General features: G+C 42.0%; 1 pseudogene; it reads left to right on the plus strand.

Annotated features, from left to right (window-relative positions):
• Window positions 1-5,241: 5,241 nt before the first annotated feature.
• The window catches only part of LOC120679657, a 61,087-nt pseudogene continuing 38,575 nt past the window's right edge, over window positions 5,242-27,753 (plus strand).

The following is a 27,753-nucleotide window of genomic DNA, read 5'->3' on the forward strand; positions in this document are numbered from 1 at the left end:
ACCTCCACTCTATATAAAAAGTTTGATACCAGTACACTACCATCCAATATATATATATGCTGAGATCCCAACATGGTGGGGCTCGTTTGTAACTAAGTACTCCTAAGCAGCATTGTTGTATTTATTCGACAGGTGTTTTTTAATTAGGACTCCCATTTTCTTGCAAATATTAATACAAGACAACTTGGAAAATCCAAACCCGAGATAAGTCATCTACCAAATAATGTTACGGTTTTCCAATGTTTATGATAGCTTAACCGCCTCTTGCACTGCATGATGTCATATATATCAATGAAGTCATGATGAAAAAAGGAATGAAGTTCCACTCGTTTGTTTAGTTTTTTTTCTCATTGAACCTGTGTCCGCCGGTTATGCGTAATACTCCATTCATCTACGAAAGAATGAAGTTTGGCTTTGTCCTAAATCAAACCATCGTAAGTTTAACCAAGTTTATGCATATATAGATGTAACAACATTTATGATATCAAATACGTCTAATATGAAAATATATTTGACCATAAATCTAACAATACTAATTTGGTAGCTTAATCTTTAATATATTTTAATATAAATTTAGTTAAAGTTACGATGGTTTGACTTAGAAAACGAGAATTTCATTCTTTTGTAGACGGAGCGAGCGCATGTATATGTATTTAGGCCTAATTGACTCAGTTATGTGTTAATATATTTAGGATGATGTAATACATTATACAATCTTTCCAACCATATTGCACATGCTTTTATGTTGTCTCAGCTACTCGGTATATAACCACATGGATACCAGTTCTAACCATTGCCTTGATGTGAAGTGATTCTTTTATGAAAAAAGTCGATTTTTGGCCATTGAGCCATTGTCCGAGTCTTGATTTGGCATTTGAACTATAGAACAACCATGTATGCGCAGCCATTTAACTCTTGAAATGAGAAAACTTTGATCATATATTGGCTGATTTCAAATGGGGTTTTCGTTGGTGTGGCGTGCACATGGCAACGATGCCCACCTATGAACTATTATTGTTTTGTCGGCGTGGCACTAACTCATCAGCAGTTAAACAAACAAAATAGAAAAAATATATGTGGCCCACATGTAATTGGTGCAATACTACCAGCCCCTATCTCTCTCTGGATCTACCCCTTTTCTCCCCCTCCCCACACTATCTCTCTCGATGATGTCAGCCACAAGCGGGTAGAATGGTCTATGGATCATGACCTAATTAGGTTTCAAAATTCAAATGAGTCCTTAGTTGATTGTAGCTTAAAACACGGGCAAAGCCAGACTGGAAAAGACGGTGGTGCACACCTAAAGAATCATGTCTAAATTTGAAGCAATATTGTCGATTTGGACTGCTTGAAATGGTCAAAATGAGCTCTTCAGTAGCCATTTTTCAAATTTTCCCTGGTGCCGGTGCACCACCTGTCCATAACGTGGCGTCGCCCCTGGCTTAAAACATAGAAAAAATTGATCCGACTCTTTTGGAACTATTCTTAAATTTTGTCGGCAAAATGTGTGAGGCCCTTTACCACCCATGCGCATGGGGGAGGCAGAGTAGAGCATGGCGGATAGACACAAGCAAGGGAAATGAAGCATGATACCTTTGCCATGGCAACTCAGTAAGGCAAAGGCTCCGTGCCCAGTGGCATGGCAATTGGGCCCCCTGCCACATGTACACCACATCGGGGATGGCCATTATTGTTGGGTTTAAAGAGTTCTATTGCTGCATGCAAATATCAGGATTTAGAGCTGGCGTGTCAGTACTCATCAGTTCTGGACTTTTACGGTAGTTAATTGGATGGCTAGAATGTACCTCAGCATGTATATTTCATTAAAGAGAAAAGAAACACCCCAACTATTTACATTTAGAACCTAACTAGTCCATCAACCCGTGCTCTCGCATGGGTTAGAGTTTTAATTCTTAGTAATATTAGAGGTGATTATTCAATTTTGTAACGGCGGTTAATTATATGGAATTTAGGAAATATTTTTATTTATCTTTCATTATGGCATATTGGGTAATCTGTATGCAAATTTAGGGTTTATTTTAATTCATTTTTTATAATGGCATAGTGAGTAATTTATATGCAAACTTAGGGGGTAATTCAATTCATATTTTATAATGGAAGGCGGGTAATTTTTATACAAATTTAGGGGGTTATTTTAGATCGTATTCATAATGGCATGGTGGGTAATTTTTATATAAATTTAGGGGGTTATTTTATCTCATCTTTCATTACTGCATGGTGGGTAATTTCTTAGAAAATATAATAGATCTAATGGCTATTATTATTAGAGCTACATGATGGACGGCCTGGATGTTTCTATTTTTTGTGAGAATTTTTAGGATTTATCTTTTTTTCCTAGCGCGTCTGGTGAGGATTAACGTGGTGCCTCCAAAAGGAGTCCCCAATAAAAAAATGTAATGAATATGTTGGAGCGTTTAGTAGGATAATCTTGTAAATGGAAAAAAAAGGCGACAAAAAACCAAGCGTAAATTTGAAAATTGGAAGATCCGCCAAAAAAGAAAAAAAATGCTTTCGTTGAGAGTTGAACTCAAGACCTTTCATAATGACAAAGGTGGGTAATTACATAGAAGATCTGCCAAAAAAGAAAAAATTGTTTTCGTTGAGAGTTGAACTCAAGACCTTTTATAATAGCAGAGGTGGGTAATTACTTAGAAAACAGATCTAATGGCTATTAATATTCCAATTTGCCAATTGATGGTTGGATGTTTCTGATTATTGTGAGAATTTCTAAGATTTTATCTTTTTTCTCAGCGTATCTCGTGAGGATTAACGTGGAGGCTCCAAAAGGAGTCTCCAATTAGTAATAGTAAGATAGTCAGAGGCAGCAGTAACAACATATACTACAGAAAACTACTACCTCTGTTTTTTTTATGTTTGTGGCCGGTTAGTTCATTTTTGAATTAGCCGGCGACAAACATTTGTGAACGGAGGGAGTACAAATCTAGTATTACATTGCCAAACGATGATGACCAAGAGGAGGGTCGTCGATCGAGGGAAGCCTGATGTTGGCAGAAGACTAGAGGGAGCATTCATGCATCAAGTATCATGCATGATTGAGATGGTGATTCATCGGGCGTCAGCAGATGAGCGAGCACACCTTTAATTCAGCCTAGGTAGCTAGGTCAGTTTCATCGGCGTGTGCATGCATATATGGTGAAGATTATTTCAAGAGCTTTTGCTGTTGCACGCCAAGCCGTACGTCTTTTATTATTATTAATGGCCTCGACACGCTAATCGTCGGGTGTGCAGCAGGAGCAAACACGACAGAAGGGTACGTACCTGTAGTAAGTAGTTAGTGATATTCTAGCTATATACTGTATTTAAGATTGATTGAAAAAATATATATAATCTACTACATCTATATCATTAGATGATGTAAATTATTTATTATTTACTAGTACTATTTTTGTTCTCGAATATTTGTAGTCGGTTAGTTTATTTTGAACTAACATACGATAAATAAAAAAAGAACGAAGAGAGTATAATGTATGTATGCATGCAACTATATATGCAAGCAGGTCTAAACTGCCGACTGAGTTGGAGTTATCAGCTGGATGCAAGCAGATCGTGCTGGTGGAAAAGATTGTCAGCCACCCCCCTAGGACTGCACCTCAAACTGCGCCCCCCGCGGGACGGGAAAGGGCGGCGCCCAGTGATCCATCACCACCGGTGATCTCATTCATGGTCGTACGTATATGCGCGAGCGCGACAGAGACCGGGCCGGCTACTACGTGCACCGTTAAGTTATTCCAAGCTGATGAGCTGGAATGATTACTGTCATTCTTTATGGACCGAATGACAGCCCATTGCTATATATATATCCTCCTGTGTCTCATCAGTGTGAGCGCGACTCCATCAGGTTGGGTGATGCCTATTCTCTGAGAGTCGAGTATTGGAATAATCTGTGCGAGTGCCAACATCAAGTTGACAGACACCATGTATGCGTGCTTTGTGACTGCTGCCACATATACCTACGTATGGCATGCCCTATATGTGTTGATTTCCCTTTATAATTATAATTATTGTGTGTACAGTACTAGTTTTCTCCGCTTTCGTGGCCGTGTGCTTTCCATATATATCCGTGCTCTTATATGTATCCATCGACAGGTTTCTTGAGCACTTATCAACACATAACATATATATATTCTACTAAGACTGAATAAATCTTTTGGACATCCAACAACCGGCATCCCATATATATGACAACCATAACATGAAGTTGTTATATACAAAAAGGTGATATAAAACTTTGTAGCCATTCCCCGGACATAAAAAACCATCATAGCTAGTCACAAGAACGTATCAACCACAACCATAATTAAAGAAAAACCAAATCTTAATCTTAATATTACTAATGGGAGACTCCTTTTGAAGCCTCCACGTTAATCCTCACTAGACGCGCTAAGAAAAAAAATAGATCATAACAATTCTCACAAAAATCAAAAACATCCGGCCGTCCATCATGTAACTCTAATAATAGTTGCAGTTAGATCTACTATATTTTCTAAAAATCACCCATTATTAAAGATGAAATAAAATAACCCTTAAATTTATATAAAATTACCCACCATGCCATTATTAAAAATGAAATAAAATAACCCCCTAAATCTATATAAAAAGTTACCCACCATGCCATTATGAAATAGAATTAAAATAACCTCATAAATTTGCATATAAATTACCCAAAATGCCATTATAAAATATAAATTAAATAACCCCCTAAATTTGCATATGAATTAATCACAGTGCCCTTATAAAAGATGAATTAAAATAAGCACTAAATCTGCACATAAATTACCCAATATGCCATCATGAAAGGTAAACTAAAATAAATCATAAATTTGCATATAAATTATCTGCAATACCATTATGAAAGATAAATTAAAATAATCACCTCTAATATTACTAGATTAAACCTATATCCCCTAAAACTCTAACCCATGAGAGAGCACGGGTTGATAGACTAGTTTTACCAATTATATGTGTCTACTCCTTATTTAAATGCATACCTTATAGAAACCAAATAAGCACTGGGTGAGTGAAAACACTCAGCAATGCATGTTTAATTCAGATTCAGTTTGATTATGGCTTAAATAGCACAAGGCATGAGAGAGGGGGAGTGTTCTGCAATCACCTTGCTAGGAAAACTTTAGCAGGATACTTTTTTTTTGAAAGCACACCTGGGGGACGAGAGTCCCCACCTGAATCGATTACCCATTGATGCCGGGCAAGCTGGTGCTTGGTACAGAGAGTTCGGTAGTCCTAGTGACTACATTGTTCAGATCAACTGGGTACAGAGTAAGACAGCGGGTAGACAACACTATTAGATGGCGAATTTGGAGCACCAGAGATCAACAGCAAGCCTGTGAATCAACAGCAGGATACTATATATGTGCTCTAGGGATTCTTCATAAAGGTAGTGGGACCTACCACAACTCCCGTTAGTGTTTTATGGTCTGATGGATCCTCAGCACATGGGAATCACAACTTATGGTTAAATACATTTCTAGAGGCTGGCCATCATATCACCTATCCCTGTGAATCAATTTTTAGGGATGATGGTTCAGTGCTCATGGTTAGAAATTCTAACCATGGTAGAAAATGTTATATTGTATCGACTACTGCATTGCAACAGATAAAAAAAAATAGATGGCGTAAAGGACTTAGGCATATAGCTAAAATTGATTGCGTCATCGTAGCATTGAGTATGTGCTATCGGTTGCCAAAGTGTCTATACAAACTACAAACCCCTCTTGACCAAAAGTCTTGATCTAGAATCTCTCGGGACCGTATTCACCTGATCACGCTCCACTGATCGACCCATCCTAGCATCTTCCTTTGGTGAACTCAGCCAGTCCTCTTTCCACCCCCAACATCCTTTTGACCTGCTTTTATGATCCACTTCCCATTCTTGGTCGTTTCTTGGCTTGTCTAGCTTTTTTTTTATTTGAACGAAGTGGCAGGAGCTCTGCCTTTCAATTAAGTGAGGGAAAAGAGTTAAGTGTACACAGGGCCGGTGGCCCTCAGGCCAAAAGACTGGGCACCCAAGAAGGAACAAACAAGACAGGCAGCCCTAATTCGAGCCTAGGCGGATGGACGCACTGCTATATAGCGAAACACATTCCCTCACTCTCCAAAGGTTCCCTCCGTATTTTTATGTTTGACACACTGTAGCTCACTTTTACATTGCCCAACAGCAAACGAAAAAAACTAGAGGTAGTATTACATTTGATAGGATACCTTATTTAACCTATTTATCTTTTATTTATTGTTATGTGCACAGGCAAAATTCCTGGAGCAAGACAGTTGTTTGACATTTTGCTCTCATAAGGTTGATTCTGCGGTACGGTCTCCTCTGTTACTTTCATGTTGCTCATATTTCTAATGCTACTAGCATATTCTTTTGAGTCCAAGATTAGTGTGGCCAACAGGCAAATGCCTGCTTGCAACTTCCCGTCCATTGGGTGAATGCATTCAAAACATGCTTTGCTTCTTCCAGCTACTTCAGTGAATCACAAGTTCACAGCTTCACCTTTAGACATTCACTGCCACCAAATGTGCTATGCTCCCTTTTCTATGGAATTACTGAAAAACACATAGCTTTGAACTCGAATTGCACAAACTTCAGGCAAAAACGTTTCAACTGTTAAGAATAGACGTGTGGGTGGGTGGGGGCGGGGTATCAGTAAGCTTTTAATTGTTGCAATACTGCAGATACAAGGGACTGGGATTAGATCTGCTGTTTCCCACTTCGGAAACCTCCCTGCACCTGCAACTTCTTTTTATTATTTATTTCGTGGGTGGGGGAGGTGGGATGTGATCTGACATGAATTTTGTTAGATATCATTACCAGTGTATCTTAGATTTCTGAGATTGTTAAGCCTTATTAGTGCAGGGTTCATATCAGTTACAACTATGCATGTCCGCGCAAGAAGCTGGTGCGAGAGACATGTCTTTGTCTCCTTATAGCAGTTACTCATATAATGATGTTCCGCCTTCATCGTTATCGGATATCATAAGGTAACCAATATCTCATTTTCTATAATTTAACAAATTTTCCTTTTCCTTATTCTTATTCTTATTCTGTGCTTCATCATTATAAAAATTGCTGACCACTGATCATTTGATCACCTAATCATTATGATTTTTGACCCAACAATTTGATTGTACAGTAGCACGGAGAGCTATTCCTTATATTTGACCTAGTAGTTGACTAGTTGTGAGAATTCTAGCATGCTTTATTTTTTACCCATCTTGATAATGCTTGTGTGTTTGTCTTTCAGATGTAGCCATTTGCTTTCCAATGAACATTCACTAGTGAACTACTACCTCTATTCTCGAATATTTGTTACCGGCTAGTTTATTGTTGAACTAACAAGCATAAAAAATGAATGGAAGAAGTATATAATAACAGAAACGCAACTGCGCGTTGGTGCATGCGGCGCGCACAGTGGCCCACGCAGAGGTTTTTGAACAGACTGGGGCTGCTAACTCTCACCCAAACAGCTGGGGGTTTCCCGATTCTCCAGCTTGTGGTGCCATGTTGTCGAGTGTTCCTAAGGAAATGAGGAAGGGTCTGAATTCCTTGATCATTCTGGTTGCATGGGAGATTTGGAAGCACTGCAACTTTGTTTTCGAAGGATCAAGGCCACGCATTGAAGCGATTCTAATTTCAGTGGCTAATGAGTGTGCCTTGTGTGTGATGGGAGCCTCTGCTCTTGAAGAGCTGCTCCTCCGATGGCTAACTCCTGAAGGTTACACTTGGTAGTGGTGGTGTTTTTATGTGACTAGGGGTCTTAGTTGAGTGGTTGTCGGGACTCGGGAGTTGGCTCATGCCCCTCCGTTGTGCTAGCAGTTGACAGCCTTGTTTCTCCTTCGTATATATTTCTTCCTTAATGAATGACATGCAGCTGACACGCAGCTCTCCTGTGTCGTTCGAGAAAAAAAACTCGCATTTTATTTAAGCTTCAACTAAAATTTACATAAAATGCAAAGCACAAAACAACTTTTCGACAGTAAAGGTGGCATCTTACTAACATACCTCTAAGAAACTTGGTATCATTGTAACTTTAGAAGCCAACTCCACAATATGTCCCAAACTTAAATTCACACAACCCTCCAAAGATGAAGCAAGTAAATTAGTTGGTATTTTACCCCAGGAGCATTTCCCTTCAAGCTCTGTTAAAATGCACAACATCCCAACATGGATCGTCATTAGTTCACTGAATAGGAATACAAGTTTAAGTGTATGCTTAAATTAATTAATTAAATACAAATGTTCTAAACTATACGGTCATAAAGAAGCAATGATGACAATAGGGACTCTTGTCATGAATAAAGGAAATCTAGCTACTCACAATTCACAACAAATGGGCCCATTAGCATGCTAATCCTGTTGGAAAAGCAATCACATAATGTTTGCCCACAATGTTAACATAAACTTACTCTGGAGAGAAGAGCCTTCCATATGGTTTCCAATGAAATTTTCTTCACCAGTACTTTGTCCGACTTGCCCTTTGGAATAAATAATTCAATGAAAAGCACAGAAATGTTAAATTTTTTAAAAACTCATATAGGAAATGCACTGTACCACAGCTAATAAACATAATGTCAAGGTTGCAAGCTCGGGAGGTTGACAAATTCTTCACATCAGGAATGATGAATGTGGCTTCAGTGTTGTCTTTATTCCCAAATTCACAAAAAGAAGTAAGCAAACAAACCCGGCTGAATCGATAAATTGGAGAATGCTGCAAAATTGGATTATAGATAAGAATTAAGATAATTTGGTAGACAAATATTGAAGCTCGTTACTCATTTCACAAACTGATGAAAGCTAGACTTACCCCTTCGAGCGAAACATTACTAGTAGGTCTAGCTAACAGAACATAAAGAGGAAAGATATTCCGTGCTTGCAACTCAGTATTTGTACTTCCAGAAAGTGATATGGTTATCTGAATCCTGCGTTGATACATACAGTCAAACAAAGGATATTGCAACAAACAAGTTTCTGATTCAACAGTCCAAATGATTTGTCACATAAATTCCACCTCACATAAACTTGGGAAATTTTTTGTCTCTTGTTTGGCCTGTAAGATGTATATGTACTTGTATTTTCCCCGTTGTATACCATATTTGCCAATACTTCTAACTGTATATATTCGGGCCTAGAGCCCTCTTATCAAATACAAGTGCAATTCAGAACACAGTATCAGAGCCAAACTAGGGTTAGGTCTGTCCTAGATGGGTTTTTTTTTCCATTGCATGGTGCATGTGCGTGCACAGAAGCACAATGCACCGGTGGCTCATCTGCTCCACACGCCGGCGTCACGTTGCTGCACCGGTGGCTGCTGCTGCTGCTGCTCATATTGAGTACAAGTGCTATTCATAACATGGCCGAACTGCTATTCTGGTTTCTTTTATGCTTTATGAAGAAGATACACACATATAGTGCTAGACCCTAACTAAAAGTTGAAAACTTCCCATAAAAAATCTAAAAGTTGAAAACAATTGATCAGAAACATAATAACAAGAAACTATTTCAGTGTTCAGCATTTCTGCTCGAAACCTGATTGACATTTGTGACCAGTTCTAAAGTACTTGAATAGCAAAACTGCTGGAGCACCCAGAGCAACAAAAAGTACTCACACAAATAGCTACAATTCTCCCAGAAGAATAAATCCATCTTCAGAATAAGACAATAGCATAGACCACTCCGTAAACTATAAGACAAACAGCGATGCATCTTTAGGAACATAGTGCAAATTTGTTTTTGGAGGCAGGAATTTTGAAGCAAACATTATAAACATAAAAGTTAGCATCTCTCTACTGCAATAGTTGCTAAACCAGAGTTCGAGGAATCTCATGTTTGGAGGTTTTATTCAGACGGTAGATACTCAGAAGTCTTTTCCATGGTACCGTTGTATTTAGACCTTGGGAAAGGATTTGGAAATCTTGGGGGCCCGCAAATGCCACTTTTTTATGTGGTTGGTCTTCCAAGATAGGTGCTGGACAGCCAATCAGCTTGCAAAACCGCAGCCTGTGACTTATTATAACCAAGCAAAGGAGAGCATCAACCACTAGCTACTGTCATGCGTTTTGATAGAGAATTCAGGTTCAACCTCCTGCGCAGATTCGGTCCTCAGCGTCTCCAAAGTGTAGCTCGCACTCTGATTCTTGCTAGTGAGGAGTTACACTTGTGGAAGATGGCAGAGGCATGGGCCAGTGCCGCCACTGCAAGAGATACGTGTTTGATAGCACGTCTCCAACTGTAGCTCGCGCTCTGTTTCTTGCTAGTGAGGAGTTACACATGTGGAAGATGGCAGAGGCATGGGCCCTAGTGCCAGTTGAAAATTGAAGCTTGGGAAGTGATCGTGTTTTGTTTTCAGATAACGGCACAGGTATTTTTTACGTAAAGGCTTGGTGTGGTGTGTGGCAGTGAGCTTGTAAGGGTTCTTACCCCTTTTATTTCTTCTTAATGTAATGATACGCATTTCTCATGTGTATTTGAGAAAAAAAAGGCCCTAAGTGCTAACAAAAGTGCAAGATAAGTGAAGGTGAAAAATTCAAGGTCATATGCTCCCATTTGAAATTCCAACTTCCAATTTTGAGGTTTTGATTTGTCAAAATGTATTTTTAACACATTGAACTTTGTAACATAAGTAGACTTCAAGTTTGTGTAGATATACAAATCCTATACTTAAACTGCCTTGGGTTTAGATTTAAAATACTCCCTCCATGGCTCGTCCAAAAATTGAAAGGGGTTCCAGCCCTCTTTTTGTTTGTCCACATTCATATGGATGCTGATGAATCTAGACACATATGGAACACACATACATGGAGGAATGAATGAATCTAGTTGAGCTCTAGAACCCCTTACAATTTGGGACGGAGGGAGTACATGCATTTCTGGACTTATCGCTTAGATTTAAATGTTTAGATACAGTTGGTTCTTTCATCAATAAATGTTTTTTTCAACAATCTAATAGTAAATTAACTAAGGAATAGAAAAAATACCAAACCATACTGTATTGTGCTAAACCTGGTGGAGTCACTCCTATGCTGTGTCATCAAATGGAACGAAACTTTTTTTTGAGACAGAAGAATATTTTCTACCAACACAATGATTTTAGAGCAATCTTGATTCTTGGCTGTCAATCTTGTGTATGTACTCTCAGTAGGAATCTTGGTTTCAGCCTCACTAAAATAGTTTCAGCTCCAGCTTAAGTAGTCTATAGCAATATGCAAATCTGCCATTGTCTGGTTTCGTTTTTGCATGTTTGCTATCTTACCTAACCACTTGATCTCACTTTTGCATGTTTGCCATCTTACCTAACCACAGAATTGCCACTAGAATGTCTTGCATTGCATTGCATCAGACCTGCCATCGCATACACAAATCAAACAAATGCCATCCATAGGACCAAATGCCCCTCTTTTTTCCAAACAATGCGGGAGAGCTATGTGTCATTTCATTAAGAAAGAATAGGTGATACAAAATAGGGGTTTAGAAACCCCACTAACAACAAGACACTACTGACTGGTTTACACAACTAACAAACTTCCACGACCAATAGGGGGAAGGAAGAGCAGGCCTAGGGAGGAGCTCCTGCAACCTAGTAACCCCCACCAAACACCACATGCGGCCTTCCTCAGCCACCGAGAGCAACACTGCCAAGCATGAATTGAAGCCTCTGCGAAGTCAGTTAGGAAGGGAGCTAGCAACCTGCCTGCCTCCACCATGAATTGAAGCAGCTCGAAGAGTTTGACTGTGGCACAACTATTAGATTCAGGCTCTTCAACACCCAAGACCAGACCTCCCTGGCCAGCACACAGGAGGTGAGGATGTGATTATTGTTTCCTCCAGCTGGTCACAGAAGGGGCATGCTGACTGATGCCGCAGACCACGCTTGGCTAGGCGATCCGACGTCCAGCAGCGGTTATTAATGGCCAACCAAATGAAAAACTTGCAGTTTAAAGGGGCCTAGCTCTTCCAGACCCTTTTCCAAGGGGAGAACTTGATGGTACCAGTAATCATTGTGGGATACGCTGAGCTGCTGCTGTAAATACCAGAGGTAGGACCATACCGTCGACCAAGTCCCACTGACAGCAGCAGGACTTGGTTGCTGTCAGTGGGACATCCAGATGTAGGACCATACTGTCGACCAAGTCCCAAATGAGTACATATTCAACCAGGGCCTGAACAGTCAAAGCACCCCAAATATCAGCAACCCAACATCTGTTGTTGAGAACCTGGCTCATTGTTCACCTTTTCACAAGCCTGGGAGGGACTACTCTGACAAGGTTAGGCGGCATCATCTCGTGTTCCCCCACTGACAGCAACCCACGCCTGTGTGCCAAGCCGCGAACTGCTGCCTGACCCACCACTCCTCCCATCCATGACAACACACTATCACTAAAACTCCACCCAAAGTCGTGGCAACCACCAAACAAGCGTGCCCGATAGGATGCCCTATGGCAACCAAGCGAGCGAACGGGGGAGCCAGTGAGACCAGCAGCCACGGTGGCCGGCCAAGCGACAACTGATTGGGCACAAGACACGTGACCGGTACCGGCGAGCCAGCGTGTGGGAGAGCAAGTGCAAAAGAGCAGAGTGATTGGCTAGTGCTCATTGGGTTCTCAAAGCTCTCGCCGGAGGAGCCTCAAGTGAAAGGATCTTAAGATGCCTAGAGGGGGGTGAATAGGCAATCTGCAATTTAAAACACTTAACAAAAATGTCAGACACAGACCAGCCCAGATACTCCAGGTAAGAGCCCGGATACTCCGAGTTTTGTGATCCGGAGTATCCGGAGATATATCCGGAGTCTCCGGGTATGAACAACCTGAAAGAAAACTGCAAGAATCTATGTATGAAAAGTAAATCGAGCTAAAGTAAGAGTACCAGGGGTTCCTTAAGATTGATATCCAACAAACAGAACTCACTAGAAACTCGTGAGTGAGTAGATCGAGCTCAAACCCTAGAAATGAAGTCTCACAAGCAAATAGCAAAGAAATCAAGTAAACTAACACGAAGGAGACAAGGATTTGTTTCCCGAAGTTAACACCCGAAGGTGCTACGTCTCCGTTGAGGAAGGATTCGAGAGACGGTGCTCAAGAACCCCTATGCTCCTCTTCCAAGGGTGAGATCACCTCTCAAGCCCAGGGTTACTTACTATGGATTCCTCGGCGAGGAATGGAGCTTACAAACTTCTTGTGCAGCTCACAATCTTGATTGAGCAATCACAAGCACGCCTAGCCATCTAGGAGCACAAGGCTCCAAGAGTAACAAACTTGAATCCGCAGACTTGACCAAAACCAAGTGCTCAAGAGATGGGAATGAGGGTCACTTGCACTAATCCTTGCTCTTGCTTGCTTCTCACTCAAATCCCTCAAGGGAATCACTCAAGAATGGAGAAAAGGGAGTGAGAGAGCTCTTTCTTGGCTTAGGTTTGAGTTCAGCTCGTCAAAGTGGCAAGAGTGAGGGCTGAAGGGGTATGGTGGGGGTATTTAAAGTCTTCAGCCCAGAAATAGCCGTTGGGCGAAAGGGTACCCGGAGACTCCGGGCAACACAAGTTTTTCAGCCCGGAAACAACACCCGGACACTCCGGGCAAAAGGGGTCCGGAGTATCCGGCCCTATACCCGGAGTATCCGGGTTAGGCAGGGAAACTTCGATTTTTGCTCTCTTGAATTGTTTTGTGGCTCACAAGTATTTGTCTAGGTTCTCTGGAGCACTAGTTTCAAGTCAACATCTTTGAATTAAGTCCCTCTTGATAGTACGGGTTCCCTATACTCAAATTTCAAAAATAAAATCTAATTCCATGAGTATGCTTGAACATCGCCTTTTTCATTTCCTTTTTTTCGAGGGGCCATACGCCATCACTTGATTCACCTATATATATTCATCACCTGCACACATGCTTAATTACACAATTAAATATACATGTGTTTTGTCATTATTCACCAAAACCCACCTAGGGGCCTAGATCACTTTTAATCTCCCCCTTTTTGGTGATTGATGACAACCCACATGTAGCTCATTTGATTAACATAAAATGATAAACATATAGCATATAAGAGCTCCCCCTTAATGTATGCCATGAACTTTGAATTTCAATTTTGACTTGATATGTCAACAATTTTGGCATATATATCAAGATAACCATAAAAGCTCTTATATGTTTTACAGTGGGGGTGAACAGGTGAGTGCAAGACAAGTGTGATGCAAATGACATGTTATCCACTCAATCCACTTAAAAAAAATCTGTCTGCCAGCAAGACCCGGAGACTCCGGGTAGGAGCCCGGAGACTCCGGTCAGGGAATCCGGAGAATCCGGCATTTATCCCGGAGTATCCGGACCTTCTGAACCAGATCACAGAAAAACAGTCACCAATCAGGGAAAGAATTTTCACCCTAGCACAACTTCCTTAAAACAGAGATAAACAACACATCTAGGCACAAAGTAGCACACATTACAAATGTTCTCACACCACATAGTCCTTACGCACGATCGAGGAAGTTCGAAACGGAAAGGAAACTACATAAGTTCGATACAAAGGCGACACATGCCCAAATGAGTAAATAAATGGCAGTTTCACTCCCCCTTTGTCATCAAGTGCCAAAAAGGGAATGAAAAGAGGGATGAAGTGCATCTACTCATCATCTTCATCTTGGGCGGCATCCTCGGAGGTATCCTCATCTTCATCGGAGTCGAGGTGCTCCCGGTAGCCTATGGGCGCGTCTTCCTCGGTCTCCTCTTCCTCATCAAAGATAGGAGCACGGCGAGAGGAAGTAGAAGTACGACGACGAGGAGAACGGGCTTGGCGACGAGCACGAGGAAGTGGGGCATGAGCAGCAGCAACAGCAGCCTTATCGGCGGCATCCCACTCAGCAAAAGGATCATCAAAGTCCAGGAGCTCGCGGTGAGAATCCAAAGGAAGCCCCAAGTGACCCCAAATTTCATTGATCGACCTTGTGTTCTCATGAACATCTTGTGCAATGTTCCTGCACATTCCAAACAAGCTGTGGAGGGCCCTCTTCACAAAAGAGTCATGGTGACGGTGACGAGACGATGAAGAGGCACCCACAGAAGATGGAGCAGGATCATGCCTTGGATTTCTTGTTGCACCGGCATGAGATGGAGGAGGTGGTGGTGCATCACCAGAGCGGGCACGCAGGTGAAGAGGTTCATGCTTGACTGTCTTTGGAAATGTGACCTTTGTCACCCTCTCTATCATGTACATGATGTATGGTGCTGCAGGAAGTGACTTCTTGGCCTCAATCATAGTCCTTCTTAGCTCATTCCAAATGAAGTCCATGATGCAAAAAGGTCTTCCACTGGGCAAAGTACGGGCTAGAAGGTTTATTGCATAGTATCTCAGTGCCACGGAATCACCATCCTTTGCATCAATGGTGGCTCTGAAGAATTGATTCATTGCATAGTATACCGGTAGAAGATGGTTGGCCTTTCCTTCTTGAGCACAAATAGGATTGTAGAACAAGGTAGGTACTTGATATGACTTTAGTTGTTCCTCAACATGAATGGGATCTCTTTTCTCATCCTCAGTGCCAAGTGCAAGTAACCTAGAGAAGGTCATGTAATCCACTCCATATTTGGCTCCCTCGGTGGTCCAATAGAAAGCAATCTCCCTTTCATCATAGTACAAAGAGGAGTGAAATTGAGCTAGGATCTCCTCATTCCAATCATAGCGAAAACCCATGATATCATAAAGACCCATCTCTTTGCACTTTTCCATAGCCTCATTAAAGAATGGATCCTTCATATTTTCGTAATATTTCCAATCCACGTACTTGCATTGGACAATGGGAGCACGAGACTTACGCATCACCACTGAGGAATAGAAGACTTCATGAAGCTTGCACCAAAAGCGCCTCTCAAGACCTTCACTCTTGTCATATTTGTAGACTTCCTCCTTGCGTGCCTCCCTAAGTGCCACATCTTGCTTGTAGTAATTTCTTTCCATCTCAACCGCAAAGCCAGGAACAATTCCAGGACGATGAAGCCTTGGAACTCTTGGATAGTTGCGCTGCTCAGAGGAGTATTCAACTCGCAAGCAAGGAGGGGTTTTAGGACAAATGTCGTGAGCAATACCCTTGCTTGTTGGAGTTGGACGGGATGGAGGAGCTGCGGGTCAGCTTTGCATAATGTAAGGAGCTTTCCTTGGCTCCTTTCCTGAACTACTGCCAGCGGGTTCCTTGCCCGCACGATGACGTGGACGCAGCTCCCTTGGAGGATTTCGAGGGGGATCCTCCCTTTGAGTGCGAGGATCATGACGCCGCTTTTTCCTTCTTTGTTCCACGTCCTCCAAGGACTCACCAGCACATGGCCTCACCATGCCTAAAGAACAGATAACTGAGATCAAGACCAAGATGGATAGGATCAGGAAGAAGAAGATGTGCCAGTGGTGACCCAGTCTGGAGACTCCGGGTATATCCCCGGAAACTCCGGGCCAGAGGGTCCGGAGTATCCGGGTGTATATCCGGAGTATTCGGACTTGAGCACCTAAAACCCTAAGTTTCAAAAATCTAAGGATTTGACCATGGGATTTGAATGAAACTTGATCCAAAGGTTCCTACACATGCTAGGAAGAGATGCCCTAAAGATATTTCAAAGAAACCAACAGCATTGGGAGATCGGGTGATCCGAAGTTCAAAATACCTTTGAGACCGTTGAGAGCACGGGAACTTCAAATCCAAAACCTCCCCGGAGTTTCCGGAGGGGAGGAGAGCCTTCCTTCAATGATTGACGAGTTCGTGAAGCTTGGAAGGTAGAAATCATCCCTAGGGTGAGAGAGGGAGAGGAGAAGGGAGAGGGTGGCGTCGGCAGTGAGAAATAAGTGAGGAACCGTTTACCCCGACCCCCTGCGGTATATAAAGGAACATTTTACTACCCGGAGTATCCGGCCTCAGGGCCGGAGTATCCGGGCCCTGAGCCGGAGACTCTGGATCCCCCTGAGACTGAGCAAAAAAATGTTCAAAAGACCTTGATCTAGATGGATTTGGTATAGATAGATTTTGAAGATCTAATAGTGTGAGAGAAATTACTCAACTCGAGATCAGCCAATAGTCAATCAAGGAGAACAATGATCTCAAGTGAGTAAAGTGAAGAACCAAGCCTTTTATAAAACAAAAGTCACCCAATTTTTGAAAGTTTTTCAAGATCTTTTCATTTTGGAGAACCACTTAATCTAAGATCACTCAAGTGTATGCAGTAATTCAAGCTAGGTTATGAGAATCCAAGATGTTTAGTTCACTTCTCAAAGCACAAAACCTTGACTCATCTAGAGGCTTAGTGAAGATATCGGCAAGTTGCCCATCAGTGCTTACATGTTGTAAAGCAATATCTCCCTTGGCCTCATGATCCCTTAAGAAGTGATGACGAATATCTATGTGCTTTGTTTGGGAGTGTTGTACCGGGTTGTTTGCTAACTTGATTGCACTCTCATTGTCACAAAATAGAGGAATTGCATCAAAATGACAACCAAAGTCACTCAACGTTTGTCTCATCCACAAGAGTTGTGCACAACACGCACCGGCGGCGACATATTCTGCCTCCACCATGGACAAGGCAACCGAATTTTGCTTCTTAGAGCTCCAAGCTACTAAGGACCGGCCAAGAAATTGACAAGTCCCCATAGTGCTCTTTCGATCCACTTTCCAACCGGCATAATCCGAATCGGAATAGCCAAGTAAGTCGAAAGATGAGCCCTTGGGATACCATAAACCAAGGTTAGGAGTGAAGACCAAATATCTTAGGATTCTTTTAACCGCCATCAAATGACATTCTTTCGGATTAGCTTGAAATCTTGCACACATGCACACACTAAGCATAATATCGGGCCTAGATGCACAAAGGTAAAGAAGGGATCCAATCATGGAGCGATATACCTTTTGATCCACGGCCTTTCCATCTTCATTGAGGTCGAGATGCCCATTGGTTGGCATGGGAGTTTTGATGGGCTTGGCATTTTCCATGTCAAACTTCTTGAGCATATCCTTGATGTACTTGGTTTGACTAATGAAAGTGCCATCCTTGAGTTGCTTGATTTGAAATTCGAGGAAGAATGTCAACTCACTCATCATAGACATCTCAAATCTCTTTGTCATAATTCTACTAAAATCATCGCACCAAGTTTTGTTAGTAGAACCAAATATAATGTCATCAACATATATTTGACACACAAAGATATCTCTATCAAATTTGCGAGTGAAAAGAGTGGGATCGGCTTTGCCTATTTCATAGCTTTTCCTTAAGAGAAAAGTCCTTAAGGCATTCATACCATGCTCTAGGGGCTTGCTTGAGCCCATAGAGCGCCTTATGGAGCAAGTAGACGTGGTTTGGGAATTTGGGATCTTCAAAACCCGGTGGTTGCTCAACATATACTAATTCGGAGATTGGACCATTAAGGAAAGCACTCTTCACGTCCATTTGATATAGCTTGAAATCATGGTGAGTAGCATAGGCAAGCAAAATACGAATTGATTCAAGCCTAGCTACGGGTGCATAAGTCTCACCAAAATCCAAACCTTCAATGTGTGTGTAGCCTTGAGCAACCAACCTTGCTTTGTTTCTTGTCACCACGCCATGTTCATCTTGTTTGTTTCGAAAAACCCACTTGGTTCCAATTATATTTTGCTTGGGTCTTTCTACTAAGGACCAGACTTCATTCCGAGTGAAGTTGTTCAATTCCTCTTGAATAGCCATCACCCAATCCGGATCATCCAATGCTTCCTCCACCTTAAGAGGTTCCAAAGAAGAAACAAACGAGTAATGTTCACAAAAAGTAGCCAAACGAGATCGAGTGGTTACCCCTTTACTTATGCTTCCAAGGATATTATCCACGGGATGATCCTTTTGAATTATGTGATGAACTCTTGGATGTGGAATGGGGGATTGATGTTGGATTGGTTCAGCTTCTCTATCATCTAGAGACTGATCTTGATGTTGAGTTGATGCCTCGGCTTGAGTAGCCCGGATACTCCGGTTTGGAGTCCGGATACTCCGGTCAGTATGTCCGGAGTCTCCGGCTTCATATCTGGAGTTTTCGGGTTTTGCAGCGGATGTAGAGGTAGATGGTCCTTGAAACATCATCTCATCTTCATCATCATTATCCACTTGTTCTTGAGGCTTTATTTCACCAATCGCCAACTTCTTGATGGCTTGACTTGATGATTCTTCCATTCCTACAACATTATCAACTTGCTCCCCTTGAGAGCCATTAGATTCATCAAATGTCACGTCACACACTCTTTCAACACAACCAGAGGTTTTGTTGAAAACACGATAGCCATGAGCATTTGAGGCATAACCAAGAAGAAATCCTTCATCAACTTTAGGTGCAAATTTAGAGTTCTTGGGCTTCTTGTTAAGAATGAAGCACTTACTTCCAAAAACTCTAAAGTAAGACACATTAGGCTTTTTACCAAGTAGAAGCTCGTATGCTGTCTTGTTCAAGATCTTGTGAAGATATAGACGGTTGATGGCATGACATGCCGTGTTGATTGCTTCCACCCAAAATTGATCCGAGATCTTGTACTCATCAAGCATTGTTCTTGAGGCCTCAATGAGAGTTCTATTTTTCCTCTCAATAATTCCATTTTGTTGAAGGGTGTGTGGAACCGAGAATTCATGACCAATGCCCTCTTCATCTAAAAACTCTTCTATGTTAGTGTTCTTGAATTCGGTGCCGTTGTCACTTCTCACTTTCTTCATCTTAGTCTCAAATTCATTTTGAGCTCTTTTTGCAAACTTCTTGATGGTCTCTTGCACTACACTTTTGTCATGCAAAAAGAATACCCAAGTGAGACGAGAATAATCATCAACAATGACAAGACCATATTTGTTACCACCAATGCTAATATACGCCACTGGACCAAAGAGATCCATATGTAGAAGTTCAAATGGCTTGACGGTGGTGACAATACTCTTCGATGGATGTGGAACACCAATTTGTTTCCCAGCTTGGCATGGACTACAAACACGATCTTTCTCAAAAGAAACAATTGTTAGTCCTAGGATGTGATCCCCCTTTAGAAGTTTGTTGAGATTTCTCATCCCAACATGAGCTAGTCGGCGATGCCATAACCAACCCAAGCTAGACTTTGCTATCAAGCAAGCGTCAAGTTGAGCCCCCTCTTGAGAGAAATCCACAAGATAAAGCTTTCCCTTGAGCACCCCCTTGAAAGCAACGGAGTCATCACTTCTTCTAATGACGGTTACACCCTCGTTAGTGAACAAACAATTGAAGCCCGAATCACAAAGTTGTGAGATGGACAACAAATTGTAACCAAGTGACTCAACTAAAAGAACTTTTGAGAGAGTGAACTTTGAGTTTAAATTAATGTTACCGGTACCAAGCACTCTTCCCTTTTGATTTCCCGCAAAGGTAATGAAATGATCTCCACTTGATGCGGTTATAGTTTCGAACATACTCCTTTCTCCGGTCATATGATTTGTGCATCCACTATCAATCACCCAAGTTGATCCACCGGAGGAGTATCCCTACAAAACAAAGTTACTCTTTTCTTTTAGGTACCCAACAATACTTGGGTCCTTTAATGTTAGTCACAAGAATTTTGGGCACCCAAACATGACTTTTTACTTTTGTGTTCCATGTACGACGTCCTACAAACTTGGCAACCACTTTACCATAGTGGTTCCTTGTCAAAACATAATCGGCGTAAAATGATACATGAGATGATTCTTGTGCCTTGATCTTGGTTGAGTTAGAGGCCTTGAACTTATCTTCTTTGAATGAAGATGCAACAATCTTAGCACCCTCATCACATGTTGTGCCTCTCTTGATGAATTTGACATGACCACTTTCTTGAATCACATCATTTGTCTTGTGAATGGGAGTGGTCATGTTCACTAGACCTCCTTGAGCACCCAAGGCAGTCTTGTCCTTGTTCTTGGTAAATGGAATGGCATGTGGAGTACCTTGCCCATTCCTACCAAGTCCCTTACCTTTTTCGAACCCAAACTTGCTCATGTATCTTGACCCAAATCCCTTGGTGTGTTTCTCAAACTCACCTACCCTTGTTGAGGGATTTTTCTTTGGGACTTGAGTGTGTGGTGAAGCTTCTTCTTGCAACAAATGAGTGAGTCTAGAAATTTCCTTCTTCATTGCATTCATCTCAACAAGGTTAGTAGCACAATTTTGAATATTAATATTAAAGCACCGTGCACATCCATTACTCGTAGAAGGACTAGATGAATTTGATGTCTCTCTAGTCTTAGAAGTACTTTCCGAAAGAGTATTAAATTGAACTTCAAGTGCCATGTGATTAGCTTGTAAGCTTGTCAAGCTCTCTTGAAGTTTCTCATTATCCTTCCTTAGGAAAGTGTTAGTGTCATTGACAAAAGAAAATTTTCTAGTCAAATCATCCACTATTTCTTTTTTGCTAGAGAGTGACTCTTTTAACTCAAGAAGAGTGCCATCCTTGACTTTGATTGAGTTCACAAGCATCTTGTTTTCCTCCCTTTCATAGGCGAGGTCCTTTTCAAGAAATTTGAATTTTTCTCTCTCAAGTCTAAGCAATTCTTCTTTTGTTTTAAGAGTCTCATCCGCTTCGTCTAGTTTCATAACTAATTTCATCATTTTAGTTGCGGCCCCTTTACCATATTTCTTGACTAGTTTGGCAACTTCTACTTCATTATCCATTTCATCATCTGATGAGTTTGGAGATGATACCTTGGAGTTTTTAGCCATGAGGCACATGATAGGATCTTCATCCTCATTGTCGGTGAGATCTTCAAATAAACTTGTAGGATGTGGAGATGATGCCTTAAAAGCCATGGTTGCAACATCTTCTTTCTCGGACTCACTTTCTTGTTGTGAATCCCATTCTTGGCCAAGATGAGCTTCTCCGGCTTGCTTCTTGTATCTTGATCTATCTCTCTTGGATGAGCTTTCTTTGGTGTCTTTGTTTTTTTTTCTTTTCTTCCGGGCAATCGGCAATGAAATGCCCAACTTTGTTACACCCGAAATATGGCCTATTAGATCTTCTTCTTGGCTCATACTTCTTGTTCTTCCCAAAGTTTCTAAAGTTACTCTTCTTCATTACTCTTGTGAAGTTCTTGATAAAGAAAGCCATTTGCTCATCATCAAGCTCATTATCATCATCACTACTAGTGCCTTCAATTTTTAAGGATTGGTTTGCCTTTTCTTTGCCTTTTGACTTAGCTTGAAGTGCCAAGCCACTATTCTTGGCTGCTTGTTCTTGAAGCTCGGCTAGATCTTGGTTAATCTTGACTCTCTTCAATTGATCATGGTGAGCCTCAATTCTCCCAAGAACATTCTCGGCGGTGAAGTGCTTGAATCCTCTTTCGGCTCTAATCAAGCTAGGTAGAGTAACATCCCTAGCCATATACACGGTCAAGAGCTTGTCCATGATCTCACGGTCACCCCACTTGTCACCACCAAGAGATTTGATTTGATTTGTGATCTTCTTCATGCAGTTATACATCTCTTTTACACCTTCATCCTTCTTCATGGAGAATAAGCTCAATTCATCTTCCAAAGTTTTGATTCTTGATTCACGTACTTTTCTTGACCCTTGATGATTCACTAGGAGAGTGTCCCAAGCATCTTTGGCGGTTGGTGCATCCTCTATCTTGTCAAACTCTTCGGGACTCACGGATGTGTGCAGTATGTTCAATGCTTGAAAGTTCCTTTGTAGCACATATGCTTGAATCGGTGTTGGAGTTTCATCTTCATCCGGAATTTCACATCCAACCTCCACAACTTTCCAAAGATCCTTGTGAATTGCAATCATGTAACCGAACATCTTAGTCTTCCATTGGTTATATCCGGTGCCATCAAAGAAAGGTGGCTTGCCCATATGAATTGATGCATTGTGTTCACTAGGTAGTGAAAATTTGTAGTCATGAGTAACTCTTCGATAGTCACCTTTGCCTTTTGACCTTGATGAGCTGCCTTTGTTTGAAGAGCGTGAGGCTCTTCCCTTGGGATCGGTATCGGAGTCATCACTAGAATCTATGATAACTCGGGAGCTAGACTTTTTCTTCCTTTGCTCCTTCTTCTTTTTCCTCCATGCCTTCCACTCCTCATAAGACATCTCATCATCGGATGTCTCTTCTTCACTTTCTTCTCCACCATTCTTATACTTTCCCTTTTTGTTGTTATTGGATGGCTCTACATTCTTGTCTTTGTCTCTTTTATCACTGGGATCACCTTTTTCACCTTCATTAACCGGATTATCTGGATTCTTCTCATCATCGGACATCTTGACCTCTCCGGACGGTTAAGCCCCTTGAATGGAGAGCCTTGCTCTAATACCAATTGAAAGGATCTTAAGATGCCTAGAGGGGGGGGGGTGAATAGGCAATCTGCAATTTAAAACACTTGACAAAAATATCAGACACAAACCAGCCCGGATACTCCGGGTAAGAGCCCGGATACTCCGAGTTTTGTGATCCAGAGTATCCGGAGATATATCCGGAGTCTCCGGGTATGAACGACCTGAAAGAAAACTACAAGAATCTATGTTTGAAAAGTAGATCGAGCTAAAGTAAGAGTACCAGGGGTTCCTTGAGATTGATATCCAACAAATAGAACTCACTAGAAACTCGTGAGTGAGTAGATCGAGCTCAAACCCTAGAAATGAAGTCTCACAAGCAAATAGCAAAGAAATCAAGTAAACTAACACAAAGGAGACAAGGATTTGTTTCCCGAAGTTAACACCCGAAGGTGCTACGTCTCCGTTGAGGAAGGATTCGAGAGACGGTGCTCAAAAACCCCTATGCTCCTCTTCCCAGGGCGAGATCACCTCTCAAGCCCAAGGTTACTTACTATGGATTCCTCGGCGAGGAATGGAGCTTACAAACTTCTTGTGCAGCTCACAATCTTGATTGAGCAATCACAAGCACGCTTAGCCGTCTAGGAGCACAAGGCTCCAAGAGTAACAAACTTGAATCCGCGGACTTGACCAAAACCAAGTGCTCAAGAGATGGGAATGAGGGTCACTTGCACTAATCCTTGCTCTTACTTGCTTCTCACTCAAATCCCTCAAGGGAATCACTCAGGAATGGAGAAAAGGGAGTGAGAGAGCTCTTTCTTGGCTTAGGTTTGAGTTCAGCTCGTCAAAGTGGCAAGAGTGAGGGCTGAAGGGGTATGGTGGGGGTATTTAAAGTCTTCAGCCCAGAAATAGCCGTTGGGCGAAAGGGTACCCGGAGACTCCGGGCAACACAAGTTTTTCAGCCCGGAAACAGCACCCGGACACTCCGGGCAAAAGGGGTCCGGAGTATCCGGCCCTATACCCGGAGTATCCGGGTTAGGCAGGGAAACTTCGATTTTTGCCCTCTTGAATTGTTTTGTGGCTCACAAGTATTTGTCTAGGTTCTCTTGAGCACTAGTTTTAAGTCAACATCTTTGAATTAAGTCCCTCTTGATAGTACGACTTCCCTATACTCAAATTTCAAAAATAAAAACTAATTCCATGAGTATGCTTGAACATCGCCTTTTTCATTTCCTTTTTTTTGAGGGGCCATACGCCATCACTTGATTCACCTATACATATTCATCACCTACACACATGCTTAATTACACAATTAAATATACATGTGTTTTGTCATTATTCACCAAAACCAACCTAGGGGCCTAGATCACTTTCATCAAGTCTGGGGAATGGAGTTGAGAAAGATTGAGAGGGAGAAGATAGAATAAGCATTGACAGAGGGGAGATGAGGGCAGCTGTCATTTGTCATGCCTGTGTTTTTTTCCAAATTCATTTTATTATTTTACACACAACTGATTTAGTTGGGGGGTTTTGTAGCAACTTTGCTATTAATATTTTTATAATGGAAAATCCCAATTAGGATGTGAAAAGGGTAGAAATGTGCAATTTTTTGTAATCTATAAATCCATGCAAGATGCAAGGAGAAATGTTTACAAAAAATACATGAATATTTGTAGCTAAAACTATAAAATATAAATAGCATGCATGAAAAATCAAAATGTATAGCTTTAAGCAGAGTGGCTCAAGGGACTACGAGAAAGACTACAAAACGGATCAATCTATGCATAAAATGCAGAAAGTGATGCTATGACATTGCCTAAAAGATAGAAATAGACACAAAATAAATCTTACTCATAGCAACAACAAAATAGCAAAAGAAACTAATCGTCCCAATCCATAAATTTGTCTGTTGTGCTCGCATGGCTGGGCCTGCCAGCTGCACCATGACATCAAACATATTCCTAGTGTGACAACATTTAAATGAAGGGCTGTCTATTCAACGTTCAAACCTTTTTTTCCTCCTCGCGTGTATATTGTAAAGAAGGCACCATTGAATAAAAGGGGGCCGCAAAGTTCAGGAAACCATTATTTGCATCTCAAATCAATTGAACATAACGGTTACTGGAAAGTAAGTTTGAACATGTCAACAATGTTGAAAGAAGGGAGCGTAATTGCAGGATGGACTTTACATTTTTAATGGCTCGCCGCTGCATAATATTGTAGAGCTCAACTGGCTTGCAATACAGCGCCAAATCTTTTTCAGCAGCAAGTTTTTCCTCTGGAGACAATGCAGTTCTTGTTTGCTGACGGAGGGTCTGGCCTGCAGGTCCGGGATAAGCATGTTCAAATCCAATATTCCTGCATATAAGAATGCAAGCTGAGCTCAGCAACAGCTGATCAATGTATATCAGGTACTCCCTCCATCCCTAATACAAGGTATGCATATAATTGAAGATTCAAAGTTTGCAATTTTTGACTCATCATTAATCTTTTATAATGAAAAGTTTGTCTTATAGTAATCATGTCATCGGATTTGTGTTTAAAGATACTTTCATAAGGGACAGTTTAGTTGCTAGAAACATTGTTGTGTGGGAGACGTTAAGAGTCAAAATGTTAGTATTGGAGACCATGCCAGGTTTGCCCACGTCTTATATTTTGGGACAGATGGACTATGTACATTTTAATTTGTATAGGGGGTGATTCCAGTAGTATGCAAAACAAGCTAGGCAAGCTATGCAAAGCCTTATTTCGATCAGAAAACCAACAAAGCTAGGCACTACATATATTTTCAGAATTAATCTCCCCGTCTACGATCGAGAGTTTCTTTCTCACTTCCTGCTCGAATAGACTCGATTTTAAGACGCGTCACAATGCGCTACACAGCTATTTCCGGCGACGCGCGCATATCCTCAGGTCTGGGCCATTGTCAACTTACTGTGATAGAGGCTGTGGTAGAGGCAGGCCAGGCATCTTTGACGCTGATGAACACCTCGGGTCTTGTGGACCGGGGACCCTGACGAATTACTTCCGCTTTCCGGGTGTAGGAACTCGCCCTACGGAGGGATCACGTCATCAGCATCGAACAACAGTGGGCGCGGTACGGGAGCGGGAGCGTGGCGGCGGCGCGAAGGCAGGGTGCAGGCGGCGAGGAGCAGTACGGGGGCGGGAGCGGGAGCGTGGCGGCGGCGGATAGCGGCCAGGAGCGGCTCCACGGGATTGGACAGTCGGCGCGGGGCCGCGGTGCAATTGGGCAAAGAGGGGAAAGAAGGACCGCAGCCCAGTGTTTTCGTCCTTTTTTCCTTTTTTTTCCTGTTGTGGACAGGGCCCATGTTGCAGTGCATGTTTACACTCCTGTAGACTACTCTGTAATCGGTAGTCCCGTGGAATAAAAATTGCACAAGAAAAAGGGAAATGAGAAAAAAAATTCTCGAGAGCACATGAGATAATGGTTGCAAGCGTGTGGAGGAAGCGTATGGTGGGGTCCGTGTGGCAGTGGCCTAACTGTAGAGGGACCAAATGTCAGAGATCAGCTAGGATCTGCTTCTAGCTGCTTGCATCTTTACAAGATACCAAGTCAAACTGCCATGACTATTTAGGCGTCGGTGTAAGGAAATTGCCATGGAAGAGTGTAAAAGGATGTGTAAAATATTGTAGATACACTACAATATAAAGTGCAGATAGAGTGGAAGTTGAAATAAAAATGTGAGGGGATATGTGATGATAGCCTAGAAAGAAGACGGACTGTGGTGCTGGCGGGTGGAGAGGTCCGTTGGCTCAAGTTGTGTGGCACACTTGCTCAGGAGGTAGATCGGTGGCGCGAAGGAGGACGATGCGGACCGGCGGCGTGGAGGAGGATGACATGGACTGGTGGCGGCTCCGAAGGCAGCCTGGCGGTGGCTCGATGGCATGGAGGAGGCGGACCGGCAACGCGAAGGAGGACGAGGAGGTGGCTCGGTGGCGCCAAACCCTAGTGTGCGGAGTCGGGAGGAGGGGAATAATTGATCCACAGGCGCAAGAGACTAGCCTTCGCTCGCGTTACAAGAAAAGCGAGAATGCATTGGGTAAGGATTCTGAGGAAAGTTGGTTCACGGGAGAAGCAAGGCGTTTGGGTGGGATTTTCCAAGTGGTTGGTCCAGAATCAACTTATAACTGTAAGTGCAGCAATGCTCCTTAGTGGTTTTGGTGGATTGAGTGACAATGCGATTAAAGGTCTAATCTCTTTGTGAGATGTCTTGACAGGTCTTCACAGCAAGTGTAATCAAATAGATCTTAATGAATATATCTTGTGATCAATCATAATTGTTTCTCATATGTTCAGAAAGATGGCTATCATTGTACACTATTGTCATGGTCACTTGAATGGATCTAAAATGGATATATTAATTGAATGCAAGTGCCCAAGTGCAGATTATCCTTGGTATATCATTTATTGGTGCACTTTGAGGCCGTTGATTAT

The sequence above is a fragment of the Panicum virgatum genome, chromosome 6N (genome assembly GCF_016808335.1).
Source record: "Panicum virgatum strain AP13 chromosome 6N, P.virgatum_v5, whole genome shotgun sequence".
In the NCBI taxonomy this organism is placed as follows: domain Eukaryota; kingdom Viridiplantae; phylum Streptophyta; class Magnoliopsida; order Poales; family Poaceae; genus Panicum; species Panicum virgatum.